At 41.8% G+C, this 21,621-nt stretch overlaps 1 protein-coding gene across 9 annotated transcripts in view; it reads right to left on the reverse strand.

Moving 5' to 3' along the window:
• LOC115151117 (receptor-type tyrosine-protein phosphatase T) overlaps nucleotides 1–21,621 on the reverse strand; it is a 587,678-nt gene that overhangs the window by 361,398 nt on the left and 204,659 nt on the right. The gene's annotated exons all lie outside the window — the stretch shown is intronic.

The following is a 21,621-nucleotide window of genomic DNA, read 5'->3' on the forward strand; positions in this document are numbered from 1 at the left end:
AGACTTGAGTGGTAACACTCTGCCAGAGGTAAATTGTATTGTAACTAAACTGAATGCCTGCGGGAGCATCGCATCTAATGAGGTGAAGTGCCTCACTCTTTCCCCTATTCCCCTTCGCTGCATGCTACCCTGCTCTCCACTCAACCAGCGCAGCCCTGATACCATGTGACATTATCCACAAGAGACAGCACAGGGCTTCCAGTGCATTGAACGGCTCCGTATCTCTCCTTCCTTCCTCTCGACAGAGGGGAACGAGATAAAATACAGACAGACAGACAGACAGACAGACAGACAGACAGACAGACAGACAGACAGACAGGGAGACAGACAGGGAGACAGACAGGGAGACAGACAGGGAGACAGACAGGGAGACAGACAGGGAGACAGACAGGGAGACAGACAGGGAGCGAGAGAGGCGGAAGAGGAGTAAAGCAGAGGAGTGGGTAGTAATCCTCGTCTGAGCATGGGAGACCACCCGTGAAGGTACCCAGCCATGCGTAGCAGCGGCGGACCCAGTCCCCCATTAGAGGGTGTTGCTCAGTGTGTGTTCCCATGTAATCAACTAAGCCAGATTACCAGGCCACATTTAGCTCCTCCATGGTTGGAAAGACTGCAGACTGTAGACTGAAACTGAAGAAGCTACAGATGCCTTGAGGTCATAGGGAGAGTTTACTCTATGACTAAAGAGAAATTAGGTAATAGTTGACTTGTATGGTGTCCATATTAGGCCAGTCTCAGAAGGAGTTGCTAAGGCTGTCCAAATATGGACACCGTAGTACTGCAGGTTAAGAAAGTCCACATAACGGTTTAGAACAAAGGCCAGGAATTTTGCCCTGACTATGTGACCCGGGGGGGAAAACTGGGCCCAAGTTATAATGATGAAATGAACGTTAATCCCACCGGTATGGTGACATTGAGAGCGTTCAAACGTCCTAACTATGCTATCATCATGGGGTTTAAATCTGCTGTTCTAATCCATCATAAAGTTTTGGGGGAAAGTATTTTGTCAATCTTTGCCAGTTCCTTATGGAAGAATAATGGTCTGCTCTCTAAAGCAAAGTATTGTCTCTCAAACTTTTTCAGAGGGCCATTACAATATGCATTGTGCTTGCATTCTTGGGAGTAAATGCCTCATCTATCATTGGGCTCCTATTCATCTCAGGGACATGGTATCTCGGGAAGGTGCAGAATGATCATAAAGCATTGCTTTTCCTCCCTTCCATTAATAAAAGCGCACTACTTCATTTATTTTGGTACGTGCAAAGGCCTGTGTCAGCACAACCTATCAGCAGCATGTTCTCACCGCCACTCCTCATTGGCTGGGGCCATTTGAACTGTGCCGCGGCACCACCCATCAGAGAGATGCACAGATGTTCGAGTCTGAGTGATTTCTGGCACAGGGGGCAATTATGAAAATGTGCAGGTAAGTCATCATTACAAATGGTAGTGAACACGTGCTAACAAGGAACAGGTGATGCAATGTTTACAGTGTTTGTGAGAGCAAAGATGGCACACTGTGTCGTTTTGCATTGGTTGTGCATGGCGAATGTATCTGGTGTGATAAAAGTAGCCAGATAGGTACATGAATAAAAGGCAAAAATTCCCACTTAAGAGGACAAGAGAGAGGAAAGGGCCAAGTGACTGTTGTCGTCTACCACCACTGTTGTCCGGTGTTGCATCCTTGCATCCTCTCTGGGAGGTATCCGGCCAACTGTGGCCCTTATTGAAAGCTCTCCGCTAAATGGGGTTAACTTCCATTTTCTGGTTTTGATATTTTTGCAGCATGGGCAAACCCCACAACGGCTATCAGTGCGTGTTTTGGGTGCATTCAGGGGAAAAAGCAGGGGAGACCAGGGCCCTGTTTGCCCTCGTCTTTATCACCTGGCACTCTGTGGGGACTTTTTGGTAACACGGTCATAAACATGTCATAATAATAAAAACTGACATAACTTGTCATAACCTGTCATAATACGGTCATAACACTGTCATGACCCATATATTTACACCTGTTGTGACATATATTGCATTATTTTAAAGCTGGTTATGACATGAGTTTTTTCCCTGCCAAGAAGTTTCCTTTTTGTTTGAAATTTTGTCTCTTAAAACCTTTGTTTTGTTGTAATGAAAATTATATTACATAAACATACTGTTGACACGGAGGCTATGGTGTAATGGAATGTTTTGCCTTGTGTGGTAGGTTTTGTGGGTTTTTACACTCTTATGTTGGTGTCATAACCAGCCACGAATAACGACTGTGGTAGGTTTTGTGAGTTTTTACACTCTTATGTAGGTGTCATAACCAGCCATGAATAACTACTGTGGTAGGTTTTGTGGGTTTTGGCACTCTTATGTAGGTGTCATAACCAGCCATGAATAACTACTGTGGTAGGTTTTGTGGGTTTTTGCACTCTTATGTAGATGTCATAACCAGCCATGAATAACTACTGTGGTAGGTTTTGTGGGTTTTGGCACTCTTATGTAGGTGTCATAACCAGCCATGAATAACTACTGTGGTAGGTTTTGTGGGTTTTTGCACTCTTATGTAGATGTCATAACCAGCCATGAATAACTACTGTGGTAAGTTTTGTGGGTTTTGGCACTCTTATGTAGGTGTCATAACCAGCCATGAATAACTACTGTGGTAGGTTTTGTGGGTTTTGGCACTCTTATGTAGGTGTCATAACCAGCCATGAAAGCTACTGTGGTAGGTTTTGTGGGTTTTGGCACTCTTATGTAGGTGTCATAACCACCCATGAATAACTACTGTGGTAGGTTTTGTGGGTTTTGGCACTCTTATGTAGGTGTCATAACCAGCCATGAATAACTACTGTGGTAGGTTTTGTGGGTTTTTGCACTCTTATGTAGATGTCATAACCAGCCATGAACAACTACTGTGGTAGGTTTTGTGGGTTTTGGCACTCTTATGTAGGTGTCATAACCAGCCATGAATAACTACTGTGGTAGGTTTTGTGGGTTTTTGCACTCTTATGTAGATGTCATAACCAGCCATGAATAACTACTGTGGTAGGTTTTGTGGGTTTTGGCACTCTTATGTAGGTGTCATAACCAGCCATGAATAACTACTGTGGTAGGTTTTGTGGGTTTTGGCACTCTTATGTAGGTGTCATAACCAGCCATGAATAACTACTGTGGTAGGTTTTGTGGGTTTTGGCACTCTTATGTAGGTGTCATAACCAGCCATGAATAACTACTGTGGTAGGTTTTGTGGGTTTTGGCACTCTTATGTAGGTGTCATAACCAGCCATGAATAACTACTGTGGTAGGTTTTGTGGGTTTTGGCACTCTTATGTAGGTGTCATAACCAGCCATGAATAACTACTGTGGTAGGTTTTGTGGGTTTTTGTGGGTTACTGTTTGATCTAGGGGGCAGTATTGAGAATTTTGGAAAACAATATGTGCCCATTTTTAACTGCCTCCTACACCAACTCAGAAGCTAGAATATGCATATTATTGTTCAGGTTTGGATAGAAAACACTCTGAATTTTCTAAAACAGTTTGAATGGTGTCTGTAAGTATAACAAAACTCATATTGCAGGCAAAAACCTGTGAAAAATAGATTAAAAAAAAAAGTGAATTTTGTGACTGTACTATTTAGTGTCATTGTTTTATAGATACCATAGTGAGAAAGGATTCAGTTCGCAACTCCTACGGATTCCACTAGATGTCAACGATCTTTATAAAGTTGTTTGAAGCATCTGTGATGAATACAGACCGAATTAGAATGCTTGTAAGTTGACACATCATCACTTCATTTTTTGCGCCTGCGCATAAATCTGAGAAGAGTGTCTTTGTCATAATCGTTTATTCTAGACACTTGATAGGTTGTGTGAAAATATTACTGATGTTTACTGATGTTTCACGTTAAAAATGGACCAAAAGATTAATGCTAAACAACGTTTGACATGTTTGAACAAACGTAAATAGATTATTTACTAGTTTTTTTTTAGCTTTTCGGCGTGACTTTACACAACCCACCACGTTTTGTGGGAGCCTACTGAACGCTAACTATTTGGTGTTATTTGGACATAAATTATGAACTTTGTCAAAAGAAACCACATTTGTTCTGGACCTGGGAACCCTGGCAGCGCCTTCTGATGGAGATAATCAAAGGTAAGGGGATATTTACAATGTTATTATCGATATTAGAAGATGCTAACTGTATAGCTTAGCTTATAGCTTAGCTTATTGTTAATAGCATAGTACCACGTTTATTGCAAAATGTGATTTCCCAGTAAAGTTATTTTGAGATCTGGCCATTCGGTAGCAATTACGAGATGATAATATATTATTCTTTGAATGACAATATTATAATTTACCAATGTTTTCGAATAGTAATTCCGTGATTTGTAATGCTGGATTCACTGGGAGCATTCGAGCCGAAAAAAATTCTGAATTTCACCGCGACTGTAAATGCTGTTTTTGGATATAAATATGAACTTGATGGAACTAAAAATGCATGTATTGTATAACATAATGTCCTATGAGTGTCATCTGATGCAGATTGTCAAAGGTAAGTGCATAATTCTAGCTAGTTTTCTGTCTGTTGATGCCCTTCTTTGAATTGGCTAAACTTTACACACAGCTATTGTCAATGTACTCTCCTAACATAACCTAACTTTATGCATTCTCCGTAAAGCCTCTGAAAATCGGACAGCGTGGTTAGATTTAGGAGATATATCTTTCAAATGGAGGAAAATAGTTGATTATTTGATTATTTGAAATGATTACTCTTGCAGTTTTGAATTCCCCGCCATGGTCACATGACAATGAATCCCAATACCGGGATAAGATCGGGATAAGATCCTCAACAGTTAACCTGTTGTCATAACCAGCCATGAATAACTACTGTGGTAGGTTTTGGCACTCTTATGTAGGTGTCATAACCAGCCATAAAATAAAACAATTATGTCACAACAGGTCTAAATATATGTGTCATGACAGTGTTATGACCATATTATAACTTGTCATAATATAATATATCCATAGCCAGATAACGTGTTATGACGATGGGTGTTAAAGTGTTACTGAGTTGGTAAATTGGGGATATTCCGTAAAGCTTTAACAATCTCACGGTATCAGATCAAGCCCCAGTTGGCACAGGAAGGAAGATAGAGGTAAAAGGGGAGGAAAACATATACCAGAAAAGGGGAATTGGTAGCTGTGAGACAACAATGACCTAAATCTGTTTTTCCCCTTGCACTTGCAAAAAAAGAAGAGAGTGATTGAGAAAACTGAGGAGACGCACCCTGAAACATCATTAGACTACCAGCTTCCCAGTATCATTATCACCACAAGCCTGTTTTCAGCTCTCTGAATTCTGCGAAGGCACACTGATAGACCCCACTGCTTTCATGTGCAGCGCACTGAAGGGAGCGCCTCGCCACCCAGGAGTGGGCCCTCAGAGTGCTCTGCTGATTAAATCAATTTATTTCATGATTTTTCCAGGGACTGTCTCCCTCCATCTTTAATGAGAGCTGATAACAGCTTGAGGATCTGAGAGGGGGTAATTTAAGGTAGTGTAACAACACGCCACCAGGAATTATACTATCTCTGGTATATCTCTCTAATAGCAGCATGTTCTGAATTGGTATCGTAGTATACCTTGAGCCCCACTTTTTGAATGTGCTGGAATCAGCATTAGATAGGATATACATTGTTATTTATATTGGTAGTGCTATGATTTGACCTTTGTGGAGGAAACATGGAGTCTTATCTGCATTATAGGGTGATTGGATATGTATTTGGGGGAATGGATTGTATTGTATTCAGTATATGCTCCCCTCGGCTAATGCATTTGTTGCCTGTGATGTTACTTTCCAGTGCATGCCCACAAAGAATGCTTTAATCAAAAGGGAGGCAACACAAAGGCCAGGTGGAAAAATATATCTGAGTGAGGTTGTACAATGATATAGTGAGAGAGAGGTAGAGAAAGTAGAGAAAAAAGCATCCACTTGCATTCAAAAGGAGTGAGGTCCAGGTAAAGAGGCAATGACATGCGTATCCCAGGGGGGATGTCTCCCCCACAGGAACCATGGGAATGAATCCTCCATTCCCACTGCTCAAAGGAAACACACCGCTGTGGACACCTGACCTGCAATCCCAACTCCACAAACACACACGTGCTTGCACACGTGTGCACGCACACATTCACATGAAAAAAAACGACAGTTTACCATAGAATACAACAGTACTTACTATAGAATTCTGTAGTAAACTGTAGTATACTGTATAATACTATACTGCACACTGTACTATCCCTTGATCATGTTTAGTATTTACTATAACATTTTGTTGTATACTGTAGAATACTAGGGATATTATCCACAAAAAAACACTGTAGTAAATACTACAGTAATGTCTGGATAAACACTGCAGTTCGCAAAAACACTACAGTTTTTAACTTTAGTAATATTCAGTCTCTCTACCTCCCTCTCTCATGATATCATTGTATAACCTCACTCAGATATATTTCCCCCCCTGGCCTTCGTGTTGCCTTGCCTTTTGATTAAAGCAAGGGCTTGTAAGTAAGCATTTCACGGTAAGGTCTACACTTGTATTCAGCGCATGTGACAAATAAAGTTTGATTTGATTATTTAATTTGCATATACCCTGCCTATTCCCCTCCCCATATCCCAATTTGTGCCACCAATAAGGGAGAAATCTACATGCCATATATACACTGTATGCAGTATTGTGCTCCCTACAGGTTATAGAAAACAGTAGAGGATCTGTTCAGATTTCAGTCCTAACCACCCACAGGTTATGGAAAATGTGTCCACTAGAAAAATCTAGCTAGCTCAGCCAGCCAATGGCTAGGCCTTCAGAAGCTGGACAGAAGGCTTCTGCCATTCAACTGTATTAGAGCAGAATTTTGGAGTGACAGTGGAATGAACCAATCACCTTTTGACTTGCAATGGGTGGGACCATTTAAAAAAAAGTGATGGGTCTAGGCCTTCTCGAAGAGTGCAAGAGGTAATGAATTCATAACACAGAATAACAAAGCTGATAAACAGCCAATACAGTAGGTGGTGGCAATACACTAATCGGTTGTAGTCTTCCATAAAACTTTGAAGTAGAAGAAAGAGAGATATCGGAAGAGGAAATAATCAGTAGTTTTCAACGTGAACGCTAGTAACGTTAGCTAGCGTGTGTTGTAGTAGTGTAGCAATGTTAGCTAGCTTGTGTTGTAGTAGTGTGGCAATGTTAGCTAGCTTGTGTTGTAGTAGTGTGGCAATGTTAGCTAGCGTGGGTTGTGGTAGTGTGGCAATGTTAGCTAGCGTGTGTTGAGGTAATGTGACAATGGCGATGGCGGCTGCAGCAGCTGTTTTCAACTTCAAGGTGAATGTTGTTGCTAATTTGTTAGCATTACCCTTTTCAAGATTAACTTTCAAACTTTGTTTACAAATGATCATAATCTGGTGAGTGACATTGTTTTTTGTTGCAGCGTTTTGCTATCTCTTTGAAAATAATGACTGTGAAACATTGTTGCATTTCAACTTAAGATCAACGATTTGTGTGATGAACATTATAAAGTATATTTGCATTAGGAAGTAATATCTGGTTTGTTAATTTCATTTTGGACACGAAATGGTTGTGCTTTTGTATTGGTATGATTTCATGGAGCCTACTGGAGTGAATGTGCTGCTTATTCTTTAACATTATTTGATGCTGTGTGTGACTGCTGTCGCCTGTCTATCAACCGTGTCTATGTGTTTAACCAAAATTCTCTCTCCTTCAGCGCCATGGAGTGCACAGGTATTACAGTCGCAGTCCTTTCAGCACCATGAGCCTGTCACCTTTGATGTGACACTGTTGTTGTTGCTATTGGTGATAGTGTGATAGTTGTGTTGGCTACCATAAATTGTGTAAACGGTGCAATATTGTATGCTGTGTGTCTGTCATGTATCCATGCCGGTTCTGTCTCTGTTTGTGCGGCAGCCCGAAGCATGGCCAGGCCTGTTTGATTCATTCATGTCATCAAAAGAACTAGAATGGTACGAATACAGAGGATATAATGTCGGGCACATTAAGTGATGCTATATTTTCTGTTATTTTCTTGATTTTTTTGTTTGATACAACGTATTGGAAGATTTTTGGTCCCACTACAGGCCTAGGTCCTATAGTCACTATTCTCCACTGAATACTACAATGTATTACAGTCCGCAAAAACACTACTGTAATTACTATAGTATAGTAATTATTGGCAGATAGCCTAACTGTTAGAGCATTGGGCCGGTAACCGAAAGATTGCTAGTTCGAATCCCTGAGCTGACAAGGTAAAATATCTGTCGCTCTGCCCTTGAGCATGGCAGTTAACCCCCCACAACAGCAGCTCCCCGGGTGCCCAATGTGGCAGCCCCCCGTATCTCTCTGATTCAGAGGGGTTGGATTAAAAGCAGAAGTGTTTCAGTTGGACCTTGTGTGCAATTGACGATAAAAATAAATGTAATCCTTTAATCCTTTTTAATACAAGATTTCGCCGATAGACATGGTCGCTTGGTCCTGGCTCCTAATTTTCACAAGTATTTCGCTACACCAGTAATAACATCTGCTAAATTTGTGTATGCGACCAATAACATTTTATTTGAATATAGTACTTTTTTACTACAGTATTTAAACTATAGCAAACTCAAAATACTACAGTATACTACAGAAATGTCCGCAAAAACACTACAGTGTAGTATTTATTCATGTGCGGTACATGCGTGCACAAACACACGCACACTCCCACACACGCCAAATCCATCTCTGTCCACACATCCAAACACATCCACAAACACAGTCACTCTCTACTCCCAGAAGACAAATAAGATAGACCCACTCCCTCTTGGCACATGGGTGAAAACGCACAGGCTGAAAAATATATGAGCTGTTTTGAAGTAGTTACTGTGTGGTCAGTACTGCTGCAGGGGGAAAAGACCCCCCCCCCCCCCCCCCACACACACATATATATATATATACACACACACACACACACACACACAAACAAATAAATAAACTGGCACAAACTGTTTGAAGTGCTAACTCTTGGGCTGGCTGCTTATCTCCCCTGAAGTATTTTGGCTCTCTAATCCATCTCTGTAACTCAGCCTCTTCACAGGCTGCTTCCTGCCTCAGCGCGCCGCAGCACAGCCCCAAATCCTCTGGTAATGCGGTCTTCCTGGGCTGTCTCCTTGGAGATAACGTAGGCCTCCCCATTTCGCCATCACACCATGACAGCTTCACTCTTTCTCTTTTGCTTCCCTAGCCCCCCCACCATCACAGTTATAGTGGGGGACCACCTCTGGCCCCACCTCTAGTGGCCTTCTACTTCTCTGTAGGGGCCCCCATATACTCACAGACTGATGATCTGGTCAGCTGCACCAGATAAGCAATGGAGGACTCACAGGGAGGTATTTAGTGCACGAACCAAGGGAGGAATTCTATGTGACTGTTTTGTACTTACTTCACTGAGTCAGAGAGAGAGAGAGAGAGAGAGAGTGTCAGAGAGAGAGAGTGTCAGAGAGAGAGAGAGTCAGAGAGAGAGAGTGTCAGAGAGAGAGAGTGTCAGAGAGAGAGAGAGTCAGAGAGAGAGAGAGTCAAAGAGAGAGAGTGTCAGAGAGAGAGAGTTAGAGAGAGAGAGAGAGAGATGGGAGAGATGGGAGAGAGAGAGATGGGCGAGAGAGAAAGCAAGAAGGGGGGGGAGTGTGAGACACCGAGTGAGAGAGTGAGATGGATAGAGAATCTACTGAGCTTCTTACTGTCAGCTAAATGAGCGCCCATCAAGCCAGGTTCCAAGTGAATTTGGTTCATGCCATTTATATATTTGCTGAAAGTCAACTAAAGCAACTTTAAATGGCTTGTGGAAAGGAGATGTGCAAACCACTTACAGTTACAAGTAGAGCACCAACATTTACCTGGAAAGAACCAAGCTCTTCCTCAACATAAACGGTTTCAGCAGCCTATCATCTCTGTGACTTGCTCTAACAAGTACGGAAATTAAAATATAATTAACCTGTTGGGGCTAGGGGGCAGTATTTGCACGGCCGGATAAAAAACGTACCCAATTTAAACTGGTTACTACTCTTGCCCAGAAATGAGAATATGCATATAATTAGTAGATTTGGATAGAAAACACTCTAAAGTTTCTAAAACTGTTTGAATGGTGTCTGTGAGTATAGCAGAACTCATATGGCAGGCCAAAACCTGAGAAGATTCCATACAGAAAGTGCCCTGTCTGACAATTTGTTATCCTTCTGTTGCATCTCTATCAAAAATACAGCATCTCTGCTGTAACGTGACATTTTCTAAGGCTTCCATTGGCTCTCAGAAGGCGCCAGAAAGTGGAATGAGGTGTCTGCAGTCTCTGGGAGAAGTAAAGCAGCTCTGTTTGTTACTGGTCAGGCTGGGGACAGTGACACTGGAGATGCGCATTCATGAGAATTCTCAATTTTTTTCTTTCAGCCTTTGAATGAATACAACGTCGCCCGGTTGGAATATTATCGCTATTTTACGAGAAAAATAGCATAAAAATCTATTTTAAACAGCGTTTGACATGCTTCGAAGTACGGTAATGGAACATTTTTTTAAAAATTGTCACGAAATGCGCGTCACCGTTTGGATAGTTACCTGAACGCATGAACAAAACGGCGGTATTTGGATATAACTATGGATTATTTGGAACCAAAACAACATTTGTTGTTGAAGTAGAAGTCCCGGGAGTGCATTCTGACAAAGAACAGCAAAGGTAATCAAATTTTTCTTATAGTAAATCTGAGTTTGGTGAGGGCCAAACTTGGTGGGTGTCAAATTAGCTAGCCGTGATGGCCGGGCCATCTACTCAGAATGTTGCAAAATGTCGTTTCGGCGAAAAGCTATTTTAAAATCTGACACCGCGATTGCATAAAGGAGTTCTGTATCTATAATTCTTAAAATAATTGTGCATTTTGTTAATCGTTAGTAATTTAGTAAATTCACCGGAAGTTTGCAGTGGGTATGCTAGTTCTGAACATCACATGCTAATGTAAAAAGCTGTTTTTTGATATAAAAATGAACTTGATTGAACAAAACATGCATGTATTGTATAACATAATGTCCTAGGAGTGTCATCTGATGAAGATCATCAAAGGTTAGTGCTGCATTTAGCTGTGGTTTTGGTTTTTGTGACATATATGCTTTCTTTGAAAATGGCTGTGTGATTATTTCTGGCAGGGTACTCTCCTGACATAATCTAATGTTTTGCTTTCGCTGTAAAGCCTTTCTTAAATCGGACAATGTGGTTAGATTAACGAGAGTCTTGTCTTTAAAATGGTGTAAGCGTCCCACCTTTAACCTCTTATGGCTAGGGGGCAGTATTTTCACGGCTGGATAAAAAACGTACCCGATTTAATCTGATTATTAGTCCTGCCCAGAAACTAGAATATGCATATAATTATTAGCTTTGGATAGAAAACACTCCAAAGTTTCTAAAACTGTTTGAATGGTGTCTGTGAGTATAACAGAACTCATTTGGCAGGCCAAAACGTGAGAAGATTCTGTACAGGAAGTACCCTGTCTGACCATTTCTTGCCCTTCTTTGTCATCTCTATTCATTACAAAGGATCTCTGCAAGTCACAACTTCACAGGAGAGCCATTTGAACGTTTCATTTTTTTTAAACAAAATGTGTTTTGGGGTCGAAATGCCTTCTGGAACATGTGAACTTTCATGTGCCTTAATAACAAACTTGTATGCCATCTGAAAATACGAATAAAATTGTTAAATTACAAGCCTTGTTAGTTAAGCCACAGAAAAAGTCAGCAACCTTCCCACAAGCCATGATTGGTTGAGATAATGAGTGGGCAGTACATGCTGAGAGAGGAGTTCGGATTGGTCTGCCATATAGAAGGCTTCTGTCTATTTGAACTGGTCAGTCAGTGTTGGTAATCCTGTCGAACGCGGCTTTAAAAAAATGTATCGTGTAGTAGAGCTGCATAAGTGTTGCTTTCAACTTTCTGGAGGATCGATTTGTAATCAGTGGGATTAGATTATGATACCTAAAGAGAGAGAAAAAACACCTGTCTCCGGATCACATCTTCAAACTAAGGGCAACCGTGGCATGGCATCCGTGACAGGGAGACGTGTCCATCATGCATGATGATGCATACAGGTAAAATAGTCTAGCTAGCTACATTTTAAGATGATACACGTTTCTAATTTTGACAGAAAGTGGTTTCACTTCAAGCTAAAGTGTACTGTTAGCTAGCTAGCTGACATTAGCTGGCTGGCTCCCTAGCTAATGTTAGCACTATGTTCATTGTTGTTTAGGCTGGCTCGTTAGCTAACGTTACGTGACGTGTGTGATCTCACACGTTGTTTACCTAGCTAGGTTCACTGTTACCTAGCTAGTTAGCTACATGTCTTAAGCTAATGTGTACTGTTAGCTAGCTAGCTAACGTTAGCTGTCTGGCTCCCTAGCTAATGTTACGTGTATGATGTTACGTGTATGATGTTAACGACATGATTTGGCACTATGTTCATTGTTGTTTAACTAGCTAACGCTAGCTGGCTGGCTCATTAGCGTTCCAACAGGTATATCTCACTGGTCATCCCCAAAGCCAACACTTCCTTTGGCTGCCTTTCCTTCCAGTTCTCTGCTGCCAATGACAGGAACGAATTGCAAAAATCATTGAAGTTGGAGACGTATATCTCCCTCACTATCTTTAAGCGTCAGCTGTCAGAGCAGCTTACCGATCGCTGCAGCTGTACACAGTCCATCTGTAAATAGCCCATCCAACCAACCAACTACCTACCTCATCCCCATATATGTTTTTATTTTTCTTCTCTTTTGCACACCAGTATTTCTACTTGCACATCCTCATCTGCACATCTATCACTCCAGTGTAAATTGCTAAATTGTAATTACTTCGGCACTATTGATCTATTTACTGCCTTACCTCCTTACTTAATTTGCACACACACTGTATACATATTTTTCTATTGTGTTATTGACTGTGCGATTGTTTATCCCATGTGTAACTCTTTTTTCTTTTGGTCGCACTGTTTTGCTTTATCTTGGCCAGGTCGCAGTTGTAAATGAGAACTTGTTCCCAACTGGCCTACCTGGTTAAATAAATGGTTGATAATGTTACATGATGTGTGTGATCTTACACATTGTTTACCTAGCTAGGTTAATTTGTTACGTTTGTAGCTCTGAGTCTCTACTTTTATCCAATGTAAAAAACACAATTTCAAATTTTGCTACATAAGACCATATGCAGGTGGTGAGTCACATATTTTAAACAAATATCTACAGCTACTATGGAATGCAGCACCAGAAAAGTCTCTAGTGTACAAGAGGAGTATGTTGGAGTCATAGAATTAGGAATTAGAATACTCATAATAATAATTAGTAATGTACAGTAATAGGATCTCTATGGTTGGAGTACTGAAAGGTTATGATGTCATAGTGCCTTGACATACTACTATACATATATCACATGCTGTAGATCTCTACCATCACTTCTCTGCAGATGGGGGAGGTAACTGTCAAGGTCTGCAACAAACCCTTCTCTTCCTCTCCTTGTCTGCGTCCCACATGGCACCCTATTCCCTTTAAAGTGCATTGCTTTTGACAAGGGCCCATAGGGACTTCCCCACTACCTATTAATAAATGAGTCATGCTCCACTGAATTATTCTCTCTTATGCCTCCACTGCCCTCTTCACATAAAAGATGACTTAACTGACTGACCTGGTGATGGATATTCAACTACAGGAGAGCGCCTTGGGGGAGCCCAGAGGACATAGTTTGGGAGACAGGTGGAGCGTGTCACGTACAGTGCCTGACACACACACACGCACACATATGAAAGAACGACACGTACACACACGTGCATGCAAACACGGCACACACAGATGTGCAAAGACACACACACACACACAGGTCATTATGATTGTGCTGAGGATTGGTGTGAGGAGGATGATAACTTGGCACTTCAAGTGGTTGTCATACAGCCCATAATTGCAGTGTCCATATTATGACAGCATCTGTCAAGAGAATGGCTCAGTAGCTGTCATTACTAGTAAGTAAACGTTAGCATCATAGATACCACTGTCTCACACTTCATAGAAGTCATTCATGTTTGTCAGTTCATATGAGTTCAAGACTGATAATATGTTATTCCTATGTGATGACAGGTTCTTAAGACTCAGATAAAAAGGCCTTGCAGCTGCACCATTGATAAAAAAAGTCTTATTTCAACCCTCTTGAATAGCTTTTATATAGTAAAGCCCCAGAGGATACATTTTTACTTTAAAATACAATATTTTAACTTGTTAACAATGTTTTTTAGTGTGACAGTTCCATATATAGCCATGGAAAGGTGTAGCTTATACTGCAAACAAATATTTGAAATGAATGTATTGCATTACATTGTGTTGCAATGTCATTTAAACATATTTTAACCAAGTATGTGCTGGTTCAAAAGCTGGTTTGAAATGCATTTTCAGCATACAATCGAACACATTTGAATGAAAACGGAACATATTAAATGTTCATTAGGGCTTGCCATAAGGCTGAGAGAAAAGGTTGCTGTCTTAGAACAAATTCCCTGCTATTATACACATTTTGTCATGAGGTTGAGAGAAAAGTTGCAGTTTTAAAGCTAATATTCTGTCATATATATTTTTTTTAAATGCATGGCTTATGACATTTTCATATGCTATATTGGTTCCCGACCACTGGGGGAAACCCAACCCATCAAAATTTAAAAAATAAAATGATCTGCCCCACTCACACTGGGGTTTAATATTTTCCAATCCGAGAATAAATCACTTCTCTCCCGGCTAACCCAGTATTTCCCGGAAAAACCAGAAGGGTCATTCTAAAGCATATAAAACCATCGGACAGAATCATGTGCCGTTCTAAGGTGTATTATATATAAAATCTTTCAATTTCTTATTGCATTCGTTATCATTCATTAACCTAAAAATCTATACTTATTCTAAAGCAATAAAGTCAATGATCATCTCTCAAGCTAGGTCTTGTTTTAAAAGTTTATTTTTGACGTTGGGGTTTTGAAACCTGATTCCTGCTGATTCCTGCTTACAAGCAAAAATTAAAGCAGGAAGCACCAGTGACTCAGTCTATAAAAAAGTGGTGAGATGAAGCAGATGCTAACCTACAGGACTGTTTTGCTATCACAGACTGGAACATGTTCCAGGATTCTTCCAATGACATTGAGGAATACACCACATCAGTCACTGCCTTTATCAATAAGTGCATCGAGGACGTCATCCCCACAGTGACTGTACGTACATACCCCAACGAGAAGCCATGGATTACAGGCAACATTCGCACTGAGCTGCCGCTTTCAAGGTGCGGGACTCTAAACTGGAAGCTTACAAGAAATCCCGCTATGCCCTGCGACGAACCATCAAACAGGCAAAGCGTCAATACAGGGCTAAGATTGAATCATACAACACCGGCTCCGACGCTCGTCGGATGTGGCAGGGCTTGCAAACTATTACAGACTACAAAGGGAAGCACAGCCACGAGCTACCCAGTGACACGAGCCTACCAGACGAGCTAAATCACTTCCATGCTCGCTTCAAGGCAAGCAACACTGAGGCATGCATGAGAGCATCAGCTGTTCCGGACGACTGTGTGATCACGCTCTCTATAGCCGACGTGAGTAAGACCTTTAAACAGGTCAACATACACAAGGCTGCGGGGCCAGACAGATTACCATGACGTGTGCTCCGGGCATGTGCTGACCAACTGGCAGGTGTCTTCACTGATATTTTCAACATGTCCCTGATTGAGTCTGTAATACCAACATGTTTCAAGCAGACCACCATAGTCTCTGTGCCCAAGAACACAAAGGCAACCTGCCTAAATGACTACAGATCCGTAGCCCTCACATCTGTAGCCATGAAGTGCTTTGAAAGGCTGGTAATGGCTCACATCAACACCATTATCCCAGAAACCCTTGACCCACTCCAATTTGAATACCAGACAAACAGATCCACAGATGATGCAATCTCTATTGCACTCCATACTGCCCTTTCCCACTTGGACAAAAGGAACACGTATGTGAGAATGCTATTCATTGACTACAGCTCAGCGTTCAACACCATAGTACCCTCAAAGCTCATCACTAAGCTAAGGAACCTGGGACTAAACACCTCCCTCTGCAACTGAATCCTGGACATCCTGATGGGCAGCCCCCAGGGGGTGAGGGTAGGTAGCAACACATCTGCCACGCTGATCCTCAACTCGGAGGCCCTCAGGGGTGCATGCTCAGTCCCCTCCTGTACTCCATGTTCACCCACGACTGCATGGCCAGGCATGACTCCAACACCATCATTAAGTTTGCAGACGACACAACAGTGGTAGGCCTGATCACTGACAACGACGAGACAGCCTATAGGGAGGAGGTCAAAGACCTGGCCGGGTGGTGCCAGAATAACAACCTATCCCTCAACGTAACCAAGACTAAGGAGATGATTGTGGACAACAGGAAAAGGAGCACCGAGCACGCCACCATTCTCATCGACGGGGCTGTAGTGGAGCAGGTTGAGAGCTTCAAGTTCCTTGGTGTCCACATCAACAACAAACTAGAATGGTCCAAACACACCAAGACGGTCGTGAAGAGGGCACGACAAAGCCTATTCCCCCTCAGGAAACTAAAAAGATTTGGCATGGGTCCTTAGATCCTCAAAAGGTTCTACAGCTGCAACATCGAGAGCATCCTGACTGGTTGCACCACTGCCTGGTACGGCAATTGCTCGGCCTCCGATCGCAAGGCACTTCAGAGGGTAGTGCGTACGGCCCAGTACATCACTGGGGCAAAGCTGCCTGCCATCCAGGACCTCTACACCAGGCGGTGTCAGAGGAAGGCCCTAAAAATTGTCAAAGACCCCAGCCACCCCAGTCATAGACTGTTCTCTCTACTACCGCATGGCAAGTGGTACCGGAGTGCCAAGTCTAGGACATTAAGGCTTCTCAACAGTTTTTACCCCCAAGCAATAAGACTCCTGAACAGGTAACCAAATGGTTACCCAGACTATTTGCATTGTGTGTCCCCCCAACCCCTCTTTTACACTGCTGCTACCCTCTGTTTATCATATATGCATAGTCACTTTAACTATACATTCATGTACATACTACCTTAATTGGCCCGACCAACCAGTGCTCCCGCACATTGGCTAACCGGGCTATCTGCATTGTGTCCCACCACCCGCCAACCAACCACTCTTTTTACGCTACTACTACTCTCTGTTCATCATATATGCATAGTCACTTTAACCATACCTACATGTACATACTACCTCAATAAGCCTGACTAACCGGTGTCTGTATATAGCCTTGCTACTGTTATTTTCAAATGTCTTTTTACTGTTGTTTTATGTCTTTACACACACACACACCTTTTTTTCGCACTATTGGTTAGAGCCTGTAAGTAAGCATTTCACTGTAAGGTGAAATGGGTCCTGTTGTAGTTGGCGCACCTGACAAATAAACTTTGATTTGAAAAATAGAACATGTTCAAATGAACAAAACACTTCATAAAACAAATGTAGGGCCTTCTTCTGGGCCTTCTTTATGAACGCAGGCCTATTCATAGGAATTCTAGGCTATGATAAATAAATCAACACCTGACATACAATAGGCCAAGAAAAACACATAGGCTATCCTACAGCGTATCCAAATATAGCCAGCGTAAAAAGAATTAAAATTAAACTTGAGCCTTCTGGCTACACAAACTTGGTGTTGATGCTGAAGAGGAAGATGGAGAATGAAGAAACATAGGCCTACACCCAGTAGGCCAGTACATGCTGAGAGGGTAGTTGTGCAGCACAGTAGAGAAAATGAGGAAGATTGCTAGTCAGGGGTCAGTGATTACAAGCTACAGGGGTAAGCAACATGAAGGAAGGGTTTGGGATAAGGCTCAATATGAAATTGGACTGCTTTTATTCATTTTTGAATAAATAAAATTATAAGCCTATCCTACCGGTAGTTACTAATTGCATTTAAAGGTCATGTGTACAGTTTCAGGATAAACAAGGTGTGCGATTTTAATTCATGGTGACTTTGTGTAGCCTACTGTAAGTAAACAATGCACACACTCACAAACACAGAGTTGATGATTGATCATGCACATAGCAGAGCAGAGAAGGCCACAGAGAACTCAGAATTAGACATAGCATATCATTTAACAGATCACATCATGCTGTTCATAGAAATAATTTATTATTTGTTACCGGCTTCTCGCAATTATTTATGTTGGGAAACAGGAGTGGGTTTGGGCGTTAAACCTCAGTAACCCATCTCGAGACAAATGTGTATGGGTTAAGGTGGGTTAAGAAGCAAGGCGTTACATGTGAGTGAAAGGACAAATAACTGTCATTGTATATATTATATAGCATGTACTTGTAACGTATGCTTCCAACTCACACCCTCAAACACGTAGATCCCCTGAACGCAGCTCACTTTCAACCCCACTTTCCAGCTCACACTCAAACACCTAGATACCCTGAACACGGCTCACTCTTCAGATCCCAATCACCTGAATTCTAATCACCTGTTCACACACCATTTAGTTCAGTTCTTTGCACCCCCATCACTGTGAGGTATTGTTTGTTTTGTGACACAAGTCTTTCAGAGCGCTGGGTTTATTGTGATTTACTCCTCCCGTGTATGATAGTTTTTACCTGCCTCACTAACGACACCTTTTGCCTATTCCCTGCCTATCGCATTTCCTGTTATCTACCTATTGCCTGATCTCCTGGACTACGTTACTAGCCTTTTCCCTGCCTGTATTGTTGCCCTTTTGGAACACCTGTGTATGACCTTCCGCCTGCCCCTGGACCCAGCTACCTGCCTACTCCTGTGGTCCTTTGCAATAAACACCTGCTTCGCCCTGTGCTTGAAACCAGCTCTCTGTCTCCCCTCGTGTACAATACAGTACTACCATTTATGAGGTGTGTCTGGGGTGTGAAAGTGGAGAAAGAGAAGGAGGGACAGGAGGAATTGGAGAAAGGGACAGAAGGCAAAATGGGAGAAAGTTGTAAAAGATGAGAGAACAGAGAGAGGTTAATGGCTCGGGACTCTGGCAGTGAGGGCCCCATTTATAAACCTCACTGTTTTAATCTCTATCAATACCTGTAATTCACTGCTTTTCCTCAGCCTTAAGTGATACGTAGATCCAGCCAATGACATGTTGATGGGGAATTGAGATTGCACTGTTGAACATAATGTTGCAGGTTAGGGCACCTGCCCAAAAGGCCCCTGTTTCGTCGCTCAGTCATAGTTCCACTAGGGCTTAGCTTTAGTTCGACCTATTAGTCAATAAACAGGTCTTCAATGCTTTTCCACACATATACAGTATATATACATACAGTTGGAGTCGGAAGTTTACATAAACTTTAGCTAAATACATTTAAATTCTGTTTTTCCCAATTCCTGACATTTAATTCCTCCTGACAGAGCTGGTGTAAATGGGTCAGGTTTGTAGGCCTTCTTGCTCGCACACGCTTTTTCAGTTCTGCCCACAAATTTTCTATTGGATTGAGGTCAGGGCTTTGTGATGGCCACTACACTACCTTGACTTTGTTGTCTTTAAGCCAATTTGCCACAACTTTGGAAGTATGCTTGGGGTCATTGTCCATTTGCAAGACCCATTTGCGACCAAGCTTTAACTTCCCGACTGATGTCTTGAGATGTTGCTTCAATATATCCACATAATTGTCCTCCCTCATGATGACATCTATTTTGTGACCTATACCAGTCCTGCCAGACTACGGTTTGCAACTGCACATGGGGACAAAGATCATACTTTTTGGAGAAATGTCCTCTGGTCTGATGAAACAAAAATATAACTGTTTGGCCATAATGACCATAGTTCTTTTTGGAGGAAAAAGGGGGAGGCCTGCAAGCCGAACAACACCATACCAACCATGAAGCACGGGGGTGGCAGCATCATGTTGTGGGGGTGCTTTGCTGCAGGAGGGACTGGTGCACTTCACAAAATAGATGGCATCATGAGGAAGGACCATTCTGTGGATATATTGAAGCAACATCTCAAGACTTCAGTCAGGAAGTTAATGCTTGGTTGCAAATGTGTCTTCCAAATGGACAATGACCCCAAGCATACCCCAAGCATACTTCCAAAGTTGTGGCAAACTGGCTTAAAGACAACAAAGTCAAGATATTGGAGTGGCCATCAAAAAGACCTGACCTCAATCGTAAAGAAAATTTGTGGGCCGAACTGAAAAAGTGTGTGCGATCAAGGAGGCCTACAAACCTGACTCAGTTATACCAGCTCTGTCAGGAGGAATGGGCCGAAATTCACAGAATTTGTAGGAAGCTTGTGGACGGCTACCCGAAACGTTTGACCCAAGTTAAACAATTTAAAGGCAATGCTACCAAATACTAACTGAGTGTATGTAAACTTCTGACCCACTGGGAATGCAATGAAAGAAACAAAAGCTGAAATAAATCATTCTCTCTGCTATTATTCTGACATTTCACATTCTTAAAATAAAGTGGTGATCCTAACTGACCTAAAACAGGGATTTTTTACTAGGATTAAATGTCAGGAATTGTGAAAAACTGAATTTAAATGCATTTGGCTAAAGTGTATGTAACCTTCCGACTTCAACTGTATATATATATATATATATATATATATATATATATATATATATATATATAAAATGTAGGCTCTAATATTTTCACTATAACTCTGCATAATCAATGTATCTATGCTGTAAAATGATTCTCATCACCTCAGAAATTCAGAATAACATACAGTATGAACAGTTTACCTTAAACTGCAAACTGCCCCTACCCTATGACTCATAGCACAGTGTCATGATTGTCATGTTATCATTAAAATCAGGACACGTAAACTAATACAGCTGACTAATAAAGCTTTGCAATATCATAACAGGTCCAGATTTCCTGTCGTCTCAACTTGCTGCACAATATATTAATTAATCCATGTTCCACTTAGCACATTAAGCGATGCGGCATATTGCGTGGCAGCCCCTCCTACATCGCTTTTTGGACACGCGCAGGTCTCTCTTGTTGTACATCAGCGTTGCGTTGGCACCCTAGAATTCCCTTGACTGATGCCAGTTTCATTGAACACCTGAGCTGCCAGCACAGACAGCACAGAAACACCCACTCCCTGGCACGCACCCAAACACATGCACGCGTGCAAGCACACACACACACTCACACAAACGCACAAAAGGGCCCAGGAGGAGTGCATGCTGGGGAGAGACAGATGGTGCCGATGGCTCCTGTTCTCAGCTCAACATCCAATCAAAAACAGCCAACACCACCCCAAACACTGAGCCCAGTTTGACTTTCACCATCTACCTTTATCATTTTACAGATGACATAGTCAAAAAGACTTCTGAGTGAATTCAATATTCCCACTTTTTTTTTTAAAATGTATACCTTTATTTAACCAGGTAGGCCAGTTGAGAACAAGCTCTCATTTACAACTGGGACCTGGCCAAGATAAAGCAAAGCAGTGCGACAAAAACAACACAGAGTTACACATGGGATAAACAAACGTACAGTCAATAACAATAGAAAAATATGTATACAGTGTGTGCAAATGAAGTAAG

This window comes from Salmo trutta, chromosome 16, assembly GCF_901001165.1.
Source record: "Salmo trutta chromosome 16, fSalTru1.1, whole genome shotgun sequence".
NCBI lineage: Eukaryota > Metazoa > Chordata > Actinopteri > Salmoniformes > Salmonidae > Salmo > Salmo trutta.